Below are 11,857 nucleotides of genomic sequence, written 5' to 3'. Positions count from 1 at the left end.
TTCCTTCCTTCCTTCCTTCCTTCCTTCCTTCCTTCCTTCCTTCCTTCCTCCCTCCCTCCCTCCCTCCCTCCCTCCCTCCCTCCCTCCCTCTTTCTTTCTTTCTTTCTTTCTTTCTTTCTTTCTTTCTTTCTTTCTACCTTCCTTGTTCCTTCTTTTTTCTTTTACATAACATCTTACTGTGTATCTCAGGATAGCCTTGAACTCACATCTTCTTGCCTCAGTCTTTGATATGCTAAGATTTCAGACGTGCACCGCCACCCCATCTATAATGCCAGGATTTCCTGTGTGCACCATCACCCCACTTAGATGGAATGTTCTAGACTAGCTGTGTAAGGTGTTGCTGGTTTTTTGCTCTCTAACAGGACAGTTAGCACATCCGGGACTCAGGGAAGTCCTGCCCCATGACACCAGTAGTCCCGTTTGTTGGCTGTTGTGTGATGGTTTTGTTGAGTGTTTCAGGTAGACTTCCTTTGAACCCCTGGTTTTTCGGACTCCACTCCCCAAGTGCTAGGATTACTTGGGCATGCCACTGTGTCCTGAACTCACCGAGAGCTTCCTGCCCCTGTCTCCTGAGTGTACTTCCCAGCACGATTCAAACACAGAGCAGGGCTTAGAGCACTCATTTACATTTCAACCAATGAAGCTCCACGGTTTCTTTGCTAAAAATTGTTGGGCATGTGGACCCAAGGAGTCACAGAACTTTGAAAGTGAAATGCAAAGGGCATCACCAGCTCGGCCCTTACCTTCTCCTGTGAGGGAGAATTTCTTCCCTTCAGCTTTATATCCCAGACTGCTTACACCTCCATTGCCAGAAAGTTCTCTTACGCCTCTCATGAATGTCTTCGTCTGCCTTCCAGACACAGAGACAAGATGGCTTCTGCCCTCAGCACTTTGGAGGGCTCTCAGCTTCTTCTCTGCAGGGCATCCTTTGTCTGTTATGTTCCTACTCCACTCTGTAGACCTGAGGTAGGGAGTGTCTGGTGAGCACCAAACACCTTCACCATGTATAACATTAAGTGCCATGCCACACGCTGTAGGATATCAGTCCTACAGTTGCATTAAACATCTCCCATCTGATATGCTGTCTCCATCTTCTTTTCAGTCCTGGGCGCTCTGCAAATGCTCTATCACTAAGCTACATCCCCAGCCCTTATCTGACTTTTGTTCTGAGAATCTCACTTTTGTGGTCCAGACTAGTCTTGAACTCACTCTGTGGCCCAGGCAGGCCGTCAGCTTGTGATCCTCCTGCCTCAGGCTCTTGAGCAGATAAGATGACGGGCCTGTGCCTCTAGGATTGGTTTCTTTGTCTTCCTTCATTCCCTCCCCAAACTCCACCCTTATCGGCTCCTGCATTTTCCTTCACCAAGGTATCTTTTGATTCTCATGTTATCTCTTTGTTAAAGATGTCTTTTTAATTATTTTAATTATGTGTATTTGCAGGACAGGGTATGCATTTGTGAGGCCAGAGACGCCCAGTGGTCCTGGGCTTGAGTCATGTCAGCTCTGAGGCCTCTGACTTGGGTGCTAGGACTCAAACTCAGTGTCTCTGCAAGCACATTACATGCTCTTAACCACCAAGGCATCTTTCTGACCTTTAATATTATTGCTTAAGCTGCTAAGCGTCAATTATGCTCTCGCACGGGTCTGGGTATATGCATATATGATCCACATACACAAATCTAAAATATCCTCACAACGATGACTGAAAAAAACAACAATGACTAAAGAATGAAAATTTGTGAACTATTTGTCTTGCTCAAACGTACAACTAGATTCAGGAAATCACATCATCCTGGACTCCAGTAGGCCTCATTGTTGAGGGTCCAGGTACCCAGACATCAGGTCAGGGGGTCCACACTGCTCACAGATCTCTGCCACTGATAATCTGAGTCAACCACAAAGGCATGAGCTACCTGACTATTATCAGAAAGCAGGAAGAGTCTCGAAGGTTCCCGCAGGAGGTCTCGGGGGTAAAGAGCTCTTTCCACACACACCTGAGGGGCCCAAACAAAAGGCTAGGTGTGGTGGCCTGTATCTGTAATGCCACCACCCCTAGGACACATTGGTTGATGGACACAGGAGAACAGGCCAGAAACTCTGAGTGCCAGCTATCCTGAAGTAAACAGAGTGGCTAAAGCCCTTCCTCAATGAGGTGGAAGGCAAGAACTGACTCCTGCAAGTTGTCCTCAGACCTCCACACATGCACCAAAGCATGCACGGGCCATTGTGAGTGGCCAGGAGGGCCGCCTCCAAGTCCTCTACCCTGACCCCTACACACACACACACACACACACACACACACACACACACACACAACAGCCCCTATGCTTTGATCAGTGAGGAACTCCCTGGCCTGACTTCAAATTGGCTTTTGAGTAAAATTTCCTAACAACAACATTATATGTATATAATGTTGTTATATATATATATATATTTTTCAACCCTCTTCTCCATATATATGGAGAAGGCGGTTAAGACTCGGAAGACTGGGGAGATGGCCTAGCTTGCCTAGTGCCCGCTGCACAAGCACGAGGACCTGAGTTCCACACCCCAACGCAAATGTTAAAGCCAGGCATGGGTGTCAATCACTCCAGCACTGGAGCACAGGTTTGGGAGAGAGGACGATGTGAGGGATCTGTAATCTATAGACTTGTACCTTTGTATGTGAGACAGCCGAATACTAAAAGCAACTAAATACTAAAATGTGACAAAAAGTCACACTCCCTACCTTTAACTTCTCACAGCACTCCACAGAAGCCTGTGTTTTGACTGTGAAAAGATGATGGCTATGAGCTTTTTTTTTCTCCTTCAGAAATAAATATATCAAGGGATGCTACTCGTTAAATTGCATGGTATGAAACACTTTCGTACATGACACATACACATGAGCAACACAACCAAACATTAAGCTACACAACATGGGCTCTCTTAATTATTAGCTGTCATATTGAGATTAAATTGGGCATTAAATTAAGTTTAAAGAGGGATTAAATTGTGACAAGAGGTGCGGTAAAGACACAATAGGCACTGAAAATAAAAAGGCAATTATTCAGAATAAAATCACAGTATTAGGGATCTGAATACTTGCCTGCTTTCAAATTTAAACTCAAGTTTATTTTGGTTGAACAATGGAAATGAAAAGGTGACATCTGTTATCTCAGTCTCTGCGTTTTGAAATCTTGGGCCTTCATCTGTCAACTGTGGCCGAAGCCTCCCGGTGCAACATTTCAATATGAGTTTTAAAACAAGTTCCCATATTAACATTTTCTTTTGACTAGCTTACACCATTCCTCTTAAGCTCTTTTGCCAAGTTTTAACATCTATAATTTTTTTAAAGATTTAATTTTTTTTTAAATTTATGTGCATGTGAGCGAGTATGCTCACATGCATGCTGGTACTCCAAGAGGCCAGGAGAGGGCATCTGATCCCCTGGAGCTAGCGTTACAGGCAGCTGTGAACTGCCCAACGTGGATGCCAGGAGTCAAACTCAGGCCCTCTGCAAGAGCAGCGAGTGCTCTTAACCACTGAGCCATCCCTCTCCGGGTCCCCTCTTCTATCATATGAATTATGAAAAATATTGGAACTCTGCAGATGGACCCATTGATAAAGCACTTGTTGTGATGCTGGGCGTGCAGCACAGGTTTGCAGGCACAGTGCTTGCTGGGGCGGGGAGTGACCCAGCGAGATCTGCGGAGTTCGCTGGCCAGCCTGTCTAGCCAAATCAGTGAGCTCCAGGCTCAGTGGGAGATCCTGCCTCAAAATAAGGTGGTGAGTGATTGAGGAAGACATTGCTCATCAACCTCTGGCTACACACACACACACACACACACACACACACACACACTTACTAATTAATTAATCGTTAGACATCTTCAGCATATTGCAAGAAAAGGTCCTAGACATTTCAGCACAAAGAGCCATATTCTCTGCTTCACTTATCCATTTTGAAGATGCTCATTAAAACAAAAAAAACAAAACAAAACAAAACAAAAAACCCATAATGTTTGTATGAAGACCGAAATAACATCAGCAGGGTACCATTTGTCAGCTGCAACCCACAGAGGAGGCTTCTTAGAGCCTGAGCTTACAGAGGTCATCCTATGAGGTTCATCTTTATCAGGAATGCCTTTTATAGAAAGATAAAAAAAAATTTTTTTTATCTTACCATTGGCAAACTGATGGCATAAAACGTTTTTTCTTCATGTGATACAATAACACATTACTTTATTTTCATAGTCAGTCAATGCTCAGAATATTTGAGTAATTATATCTTTAATGTTTCTGAAATGAATTCTATATCCAGGATGATGATGCCATTTTCCTCTCATGTGTTTCCTCTTTTTACACTTTTTAGAACATCATTCAATTCTGAGACCTGTTTGTAATCAGGCACAGGTTTTGCGAACTCGCTAGCAGAAAAAAATCCAGTTTCTGTTTATTTATTTATTTTTCAGATATCTTTCTATCCCTCTGATGCTACCTGGTGATCCCATTACAGACACGCCAGCCAGAACAAAACCCAACAAGCCAGGGCTGAATTCTGTGAAAGGGGAGAGCCACTGAGTTTGGAAACATATGGTACCTCCCTTTGGGCTGATCTGGGGTTCTGAAACCCAGGTCCCCGCACTGTATTCAGGAAGCTGAACATAAGACCCCACATAGACACCTTTTACAAAGAGGCCTGCTTACAGAATGCCTTCCCCTAGCCTGCAGCCTCTGCCAGCACTTGCCTGTCAGGCATCTTTGACATCACACAAGCTGGTGAGAAAACATCCAGAAAGACACAACAGACATATCTAGTTTGACTCTCGCTAAGTCCAGGTGACCCCTCCTGCAAATTAGCAACTATGGAGGAAGTCTCTGATTTCCCTGGAGTTGTGACTCATTCCATACCTCATGGGGGTCAGGGAGGGGGGGGTCACCTCTGATATTAACCACAACCAAGCATTGGTCATATCCTACCCACTCCAAAGTGGCCATGGTCTGACCTGGGGTGGATGTGAATGATGCATTCCTGCTGACTCCCATGTCTTCCGCCACAGGGCAGAGTCCCACAGATGTCTTGTATTTACTAGGTGAGACAGAGCGCTGGGTGGGGAGAGATGGGGGTGAGGAGGGAGGAGGGAGAAGGGAAAGGAGGAAAAGGAAGAGAAGAGAGGCAGGGGAAAGATGAGGAAAGGGAAGGGGGGAAGAGGGATGGGGAAAGGAGAAAGGAAAGAGAACACTGCAGAGGTGGGAGTTGGCAGCCTAAGGAAAGCAGAAGTTTATTCCCACCCTCTCAAGCCTACTATGGTACCCAAACAGCATCAAAGCAGGAGAAATATCATGTTGGGTAGAGGCAAAGCAAACACTGTAGCCTGCTATAACACTCACATCCTTAGAATCTGTTCAGAGGGTCTGGCTATATCAGCCCCATCCTCCAACGTCCCCTAGAACACTTCTCCTCACTCCAGTGAGATCTTCATTCCAAAGTCCTGCAGCCCTTAAACAAACATACTGGCTGCCTCCAGAGAGACTGTCCTAGTCCCTTAACTGCCCACTCCTATTAAAGGCCTCCCACACTTGAAAGGGAGCATTTGCAGATGCCTCATCCGTAGACACCATGGGGCAGCTGCATGTCAGGATACCAGTGACTCATTCTCAGTGGCTGTTGAGGACCAAAGGAACAGACTTTCTGGTAATGGGACTCAGCAAGGCAGTATCAAGTGAAAAGAGAAAAAAATATATTATGGAAGCTATCATGTGTCATTATTTGTCCCACAGCATAACCGTTTGTCTATGTACCTTTGCTTGCAAATGTCCATTGAAATGAATCCTTGGTCTGGCACAAAACCTCTGGCTTCTGCTACTGTGTTAATACTGGAACCGCACTGGGACTCCTCTCAGATATCCTGTTGTCCTGTGTCATGAAGATCCTGTAGTTTTGGATCTGTAAGACTGGTCTCTTCATGTTCTCCAGCAGTCCATCAATGGGGTAGATGTTGGGGTGGGCCAATTCAAAGCCCTGGATCTGGGCCTGAAAGGTATCTGAGCTGGTCAGCCTGCCAGCTCCCCAGCTCTCACGTCCTCGGAGCCAGCTCATCAGCAACCCTGACTACCAGAGCCATGAGGAGCAGGGCCTGCTCTCCTGTTCTCATTATTCCAGGCCCACTCTACCACACAGAAGATGATTGGTAGGGTCAGATCTCCAGGGCTGGCTCACCCACACTCCTACAGTGTCTGTGTGTGAGATGCTCTCCTGAGTACTGCGGTTGGCTAGGGGCGGGGTCAGCTCTCATGCCCCCGAGGCCAGCTCTCCCACAATGCCCAGGTGAGGGGTGTTCCTCTCAGGATAGCTCCCTGTCCATGCCCCCTGTCACCGGACTGGCAGTTGTCTCAGGCTCGATTTTTTTCAAGGACTGTTAGGCTACTAATCATTCAGACAGGTCACAGGTCACAATAGTGTAGACATAGCCTCTCTCCCCCTCTGCCACCGACTGCAGGTGACACAGCAGCCATCCCTGCAATGCTATTAGAGGCAGTCGCTTCTTTGTGTGTGTAATGTAGTGTGCACCCACATACAGAGGCCAGAGGAAGACCTCCCCTGTTGCTTTCTACCTTAATTTCTTGAGACAGAAGTATCACTGTCTTTGCTAGCCTCATTGGCCAGTGAGCTCCCAGGATCGACCCTTCTCTGGCCCCCAGTTGCTGGGGTCACCGACACACACAGCTATGCCCACTTTTTTGTGGGTGCTGGGGATTCAAACTCAGGTCCTTAGGCTCACCCACTGAGCTACCTCCACAGATTCTGCTCTGTTTTGTTTTTAGAAATCTCTCTGTCTCTGTCTCTCTTTCTCTCTCTCTCTCTCTCTCTCTCTCTCTCTCTCTCTCTCTGTTGTTTTAGAAAACTATTGTTAAAAATTATTTCTAGAGTAAAGTAAAAACACATATAGTTTAGAAACTACCTGTGAAGGTAAAACTTGCATATCCTGAGGGTGATGCCTGGATAGCCTGTGCTCCCCAGCAGCCTCCTTTTGTTATCTGTTGACTTATGCACTTATTGAGGTCTCAGCTGTTGTAAAAAACCAACTGTCTAGGGAAGCAAAAGGCCATGCCGTGATTAAGGTGGACAACTAGATCAGAACTGGTGACCCTGTCTGCTCATTTGATCCTTGTCACTGTCTGGGAACAACTTCAATGGTAGGTACCGTATATACCCTGGCTCCTTTGATGTCTTTATTCAGATCTTCTGTTTACCATACAACAACAGTTTGCTGGCTTCAGCTGCCTTTGTTCCACTTCTCTTTGTCTGTCAAGTGCACAGCATTTGGTCTTGTGTCCTCTGCTGGACACGAGATGTTACTTTCCCTGCCATTTTAAAGAGTTGCCCTGCAGAGATGCCCTGCTGTAGGGCATGTGTCCACAGTTTCTCCAGACCCCGTGTCTCCTTCTGGATGCAAAGTCTAATTTATTTGTTATTCCTGCTGTGATTCTTGTTAAAAAAAAAAAATTCTTTTTAAAGCAAAGCAAAGATGATCTCTTTGGAGATGTGCAGAAAAAACAAAAAACAAAAAACAAAAAACAAAAAACCTGAGTGCTCTGTTGTATAACGGTGGAGTCAAAATGCTTAGAGCAGTGATGGCCCCTGTCTGTCTTGTTCTGTTTCTCTCCGGGACAGGGGGCCCGGCTTCCTTTCTACCCCTTGCTAAGCTGTTCAACTTGTCGGTGGGAGCTGAAAAGTGGTGCTGTTTAGCATGTAAATAAACCAACACTTTTTCCAGTAAATGGCTCTGCCTACCATTATATGCCAGGAACTCTTTCTGCACAATGAGGAATTCAATTCCATTACTTTTTCCCTCCCTGTCCTTTATGGAGAGAAAGGTGATTGTGCAATTATGGAAGTCTTCTCTGCTTTATATATATATTTTTTTCCAGTTGTGCCCTAATTTTGCTAGTCTCCTCACAGACAGCATTTCCATTGTTAAATCACGGTCCTATGGTATTTTATGAATTAATCCACTTCCTGGAGTCCAGTGTTTAATAAGTGATGTAAATGAAGGCTGTGGCTCTGAGATCTATTTAAAGAACTGTGCTTATGCTCCACCGTTCTGGCCAGATGAGTGGGCGCATGCTTCTGCATTTTTATTTGAGCCCCACTGAAGCTGGTCATTATACTGTGAATGGCACGGCGCAGCTATACTGCGCTTTCAAGGCCCCTTGTGCACCCGCCCATGGGATGATTGACACGGGCTGGAACTCGTTGCAATGTTACACTATTTTAATTCTTTCCCAGGCAGTGTTATCTTTGATCACTTCCTATTCACTGGGAGAAACTCCATACAATTGCCATCCCGCACCACATTGTGGGGATTGGTGCCAAAGCTCCCTGGAATTTAGCTGTTTAAGGCAATTTCCCTACCCCTGGGCTGCTCATTAAAGGGATGTGGCTTCAAACTTTAATGAATAAGGTAGACGGAAAATTCCACTTTTCTTTCAAAGAGACTCTCCGGTTCCTTTTCTTCTTTCTTTCCTTTTAAAAGTGTTTTCTGCTGCTGATTTCTTTGTTTAACTAGGATTGATCCTCTCCCCAGCACAGCCGTGGCTGCAGCTCAACATGCGGAGCGGTGCCTGGTCACATTCTCTCTTTGTAATTCCAGTGTATAATTTTATCAAAGAATGCCAAAAAAAAAATATTTGGATTTTTCACTCAAAGAGAAGGACTGCTGATGCCTGCTAGAGCTGCCACCTTACCTGGGGCAGAGCAGGTCTTCTTCAGACGTTGTCCTGTTTTAGCAAACACTGACTCAATGTTCTTTTCACCCTGCGGGTAGTGAACCCTCAAAGCTCGCTAAAAAGTTGAATCAAGTGGGAAAAATGACAGGGAGTGACCAGTGTTTAGGAAAGAGCCTCCTTTTCAAAACACAACCAGGGAAAGCTCAGCCAAATTTGAGTTCACTTCCCTCTTTAAAGGCGGGCACTGGCTAGAATAATGGCCCAGTTGGCAAAGTCCTGGCCGTACCGTCAGTCCAGCCCCTCAGTAAAAAGCCGGGTTCATCTAAACATCTCTGCTTCCAGCACCAAAGAAAGCAGAGCTTTCTGGACAGCGAGTCTAACCATGGAGGCATCCAGGAAAGGGCTGGTCAGTTGTTGTTTTATTATTGTTGTTGTTGCTTGATTGTTTGGTTTGGTTTTGGTTTCTGTCATCCTGACACAAACTAGCGTCATCTGGGAAGAGAAAACCTCACTTGAAAAAAAAAATGCTTCCATTAGCTTGGGCTGTGGACATGTCTGTGGGGCATGTCCTTGATGTGGAAGGGCGCAGGCCTGGGCAGATGGTCCTGGAGTATGTAGGAAAGCAGCTTCATCGGGCTGGAGAGATCCTGAACACCTGAGAGCATGCTGCTCTTCCAGAGAACTGGGGTTTGAGTCCCACCTCCCACGTGGTGGCTCCTAACGTCTATAACTCCAGCAGCCCCAGGGGATCAGGGGCCTCCTTCCGGTCTCCACGGGCATAGAATGTGCACGGTACAGAGACGTATACATAGGGAGACTGCCCATATACATTTAAGAAGTGAAAACAAGACACAAAGCAGGCTGAGTGAGCCATGGAGAGCAGGCCAGCACCAGTGTTCCTCCGCGGCCACCGCTCCTGTGCCTGCCTCCAAGTTCCTGCCACAACGCCTGCCCCACTCCCCTTCACCATGGACTGACTGTGAGCTGTAAGCTGAAATCAACTCTTTCGGGCTGGGGCTTTATCACAGCAAGAGGACGCAAACTAGGGCAGTGAAAGACCTGTCTTGAACAGTACAACGGAGAGCCATCGAAAAAGATACCCAGCACTGACTTCTGGCCTCCTCTGGAGGCTTCTGTGAACACACAAGTGTACACATTCCTGAGTACACAGGTTCAATACACATAAATACCTGAGCACATTCAGAAGGAGGAGGGAAGGAAGGAGGGGAGGGAGGGAAGAAGGAAAGAAGGAAGGAAGGAAGGAAGGAAGGAAGGAAGGAAGGAAGGAAGGAAGGAAGGAAGGAAGGAAGAAAGAAAGGAAGGAAGGGGAGCAGGCAGGCAAGCTTAAAGTATCTTTGTTCTTTTTTAATACTTTAACTAAGTCTAAAATTCCCTCTCTGTTGCCCAATGAATGAGGGGCAGAAAACAGCACTTAGAGGTGGAGGTGATAAGTGGCATTCTGGAATTCTGAGTCACACCTAGAGCTGGAGTGTCACCAGCTTGGGAGGGAAAGAACATGGTGCTTCCTGCTCAGCCTTGGAGATCTCCACTAATTCACACAGTGAAGGCCGGCGGCCCAGCTCCTGACAGGAGAGCCAGGCCAGGGATTGCGGAGAGGCATCAATTAGAAATGAAGAGTACACAACAGGAAAATAAGGAGAAAAACAAAACCACGCTAACTTGTCCTCACAGGGCACAGGATGTGCTTCTAGTAAAATCATTCACTGCATTTTATCTAAAAACCACAGACTCGGGAGCAGAGTTCCAGTCCCACAAGTGCCTTCGGTTGGTTAGCTTGCACGCTCCACAAGTGGCGGAAGGACAGTGGACAATGGACTCGTGCATGCCATCTATGTCTGAACTATTCCTCATCCCTATTTAAATCCAATCTTCATCACAATCCCAGGGGGATGGACAGCGTTCGTTCATCTCACTTCCAAATGAAAATAAGACTCAAAGTCCTTAGCCGATTTTTCACGTCAAGCACCGGAAGAGATAAGCAACTCCAAATTTCCAGGTCCCAACCCTTTTCACCCCACCACAGTGACCCATGTTGTCCCACAGCCCCGGGCTCTCTCCACGACACAAAGCATCTATTCCTACACTTTCTCTGCCATGTTTCCTACCCAAGTGGCCACTTCCTGTCCACAGCTATTTATTCACTAGTCCCTGTCCCTGGCTAATGCCTTCATCAGCCCTTGGAGAGAGGATAAAGGGAACCGATTGTGATGGTTCTTCCTCCCTCAGGCCTTTTCCTTAAGCCTGCTTTTGAGAGTTCTCTCTGAATGAATTGACTCTGAGCTGAAAACCCACTGTTCCTGTGACCCTGAACTTGCTTGGCTCGAGAATCCAGTCAGTGATTTTTTTTACCCCCCTTTCTGTTCTTGGTGCAGAAATTTTGATTTTGCCGGTCATATAGCACGTGAAATTGAGGGAAGGACCTTTAAATTTTAAATTTAAAGGTTTAAAGAATTTTAAATTTATTTCTGATTTTTAATTGTTATTTTCCTTGATGGTTTAACCAAACCATAAAAACATCCCACTGAGAAGAAACATAAGAATTGGAACGGAGGGCTGGGGAGATGGCTTAGACGGTGAAAGCAGTCACCTTGTAAGCGTGAGGACACCCAAGGCACCTGGAAAAGAGCCAGGCCTGGTGGTACACCCTTGTAATACCAGCATGGAGAGGTGGAGACACGCAGATCCCTGGGGTTCACTGGGCAGCTAGCATATGCTATGGAAAGCTCCGGGCTAATGAAAAAGTGTGTCTCAAAAATAAGGTGGATGGTACCTGAGGAATGAGAGCTGAAGTTGTCCTCTGAGCTCCATGCACTCACATGCACACACACGCACACACACACAGAGAAAGACACACACACACACAGATTTTGCTTTCGTTTAACAGATTAGTATATATTCTTTCAAGTATCTTTATCAATATACGCATTTTAGTGAATTTACAAAACTGTGAATACCCTTTTCACTTAATTATTGTGCCACTTCTTTTTAGTATCCACAGACTTACATTTTAATTTTTGATCGCTACATAATATTCCATTGCATGTACAGATGTACCACAATGGGTAAAATTAATAGACTCTTAATGTGTTTTTGGACTTCCCCCTGGAGTTTTCTTATTACAGTC

General features: G+C 45.9%; 1 pseudogene; it reads right to left on the bottom strand.

Moving 5' to 3' along the window:
• Positions 1 to 6,397: 6,397 nt before the first annotated feature.
• On the bottom strand, positions 6,398 to 6,522 carry LOC129678255 (small nucleolar RNA SNORA17; annotated as a pseudogene).
• Between the last annotated feature and the right edge of the window lie 5,335 nt (positions 6,523 to 11,857).

This window comes from Psammomys obesus, unplaced genomic scaffold (genome assembly GCF_907164565.1).
Source record: "Psammomys obesus unplaced genomic scaffold, mPsaObe1.curated_primary_1811, whole genome shotgun sequence".
NCBI classification, from domain to species: Eukaryota; Metazoa; Chordata; class Mammalia; order Rodentia; family Muridae; genus Psammomys; species Psammomys obesus.
The sequence above is the reverse complement of the archived record's forward strand: the minus strand, read 5'-3'. Positions and strand labels throughout refer to the sequence as shown.